We start from the raw sequence: 1,173 nt of genomic DNA, 5'->3' as shown, positions 1-1,173 counted from the left end.
CAATATATTTGAGTGGGGCCAGTGCTCCAGGTTTACCTTCATAATGTTGAATGGAGATTGATCAGTTCCAGTGTGTCTGAACAGGGTCCGAGCCCACATCTCCTGAGCTCAGGCTTTACACTGAGCATCACTGTCACGGAGGTCAGATTAGAAGGGCATGGAGCACGATGTGGATGGTTGCCTCCGTATCCGCCATTACCTGGACTGCTAGCTTTACCTGGACGCTCTGGATCAGCTCCTCCGTCTTGTCGAGACCTCTAAGGGCCTGTTCACACAAGCAGATAAAATATCATTCAGAGTTTCATCCAGAAAAGTGGGAGAATTCTTTCCTCACTTGTCATCCATGTGCAGTCCAGATCTAATCTGGCTTTTTAACCATTTACAGTTTCCAGGGCTACAGGATTGCAATGTATCTGTAAAAAGCAGATTTTTTTCTGTACCCATAGACTTGAATGGGTGAATCTTGTCTGACGGATGAAACGAGGACATGCTGCCATTTTCTTTCTTTATTTTTTGCTCACACACAGATTCGATCAGTGACAAAAAAGAAAAATGACTCCTCTGCACTTTCCCATTGAATCCCATTGGTCTGAGTGCCGTCCATTTGTTCCACAGACAACTTTCCTACTGAAAATACATTCGTGTGAACGAGTCCTAAGAAAGACCTTGTAATTGGTTATTAGATGTTGACTGAAGTTTGGCTCTGAACATGCAGGGCTCTTAAAGACGTTCTCTAATGCTTTAATGCAGATGATTTATGCATAAAATAGGTGGTCTATATCAGATCGTTGTAGGTCCGACTCTTGGCTCCCCACCAATAAGTTGTTTATAGCTCTGGCAACGGCCGGATGTAACTTGTGAACAGAGCGCACCCCAGTGGCCACTGCCTGGTGCTGCAGATCACCTCCGGTACTCCTCAATAGCTGGTCTGCACCCGGCAGCGGCCGCAGTGTACGGAGCGGTTTTGTTCCACTTTGAACATTGCCTGCATCTTGCCAGAGGTGATGACAGCTGATCATCGGGGGGCCGATGGTTGGACCCCCACCTATCTTATATTAATGACCTTTCCAGTGGAGTATAAAAGTGTTAGATAACTCCTTTTAAAATCTTGTTTCCATCCCATTGTCTTATACAGCGTGTATCTGTGTTCTTTCTGTAACCAGATGGGCCTGA

This window comes from Phyllobates terribilis, unplaced genomic scaffold (assembly GCF_046119375.1).
Source record: "Phyllobates terribilis strain yellow unplaced genomic scaffold, ASM4611937v1 Scaffold_38__1_contigs__length_12584779, whole genome shotgun sequence".
In the NCBI taxonomy this organism is placed as follows: Eukaryota; Metazoa; Chordata; class Amphibia; order Anura; family Dendrobatidae; genus Phyllobates; species Phyllobates terribilis.
The sequence above is the reverse complement of the archived record's forward strand: the minus strand, read 5'-3'. Positions refer to the sequence as shown.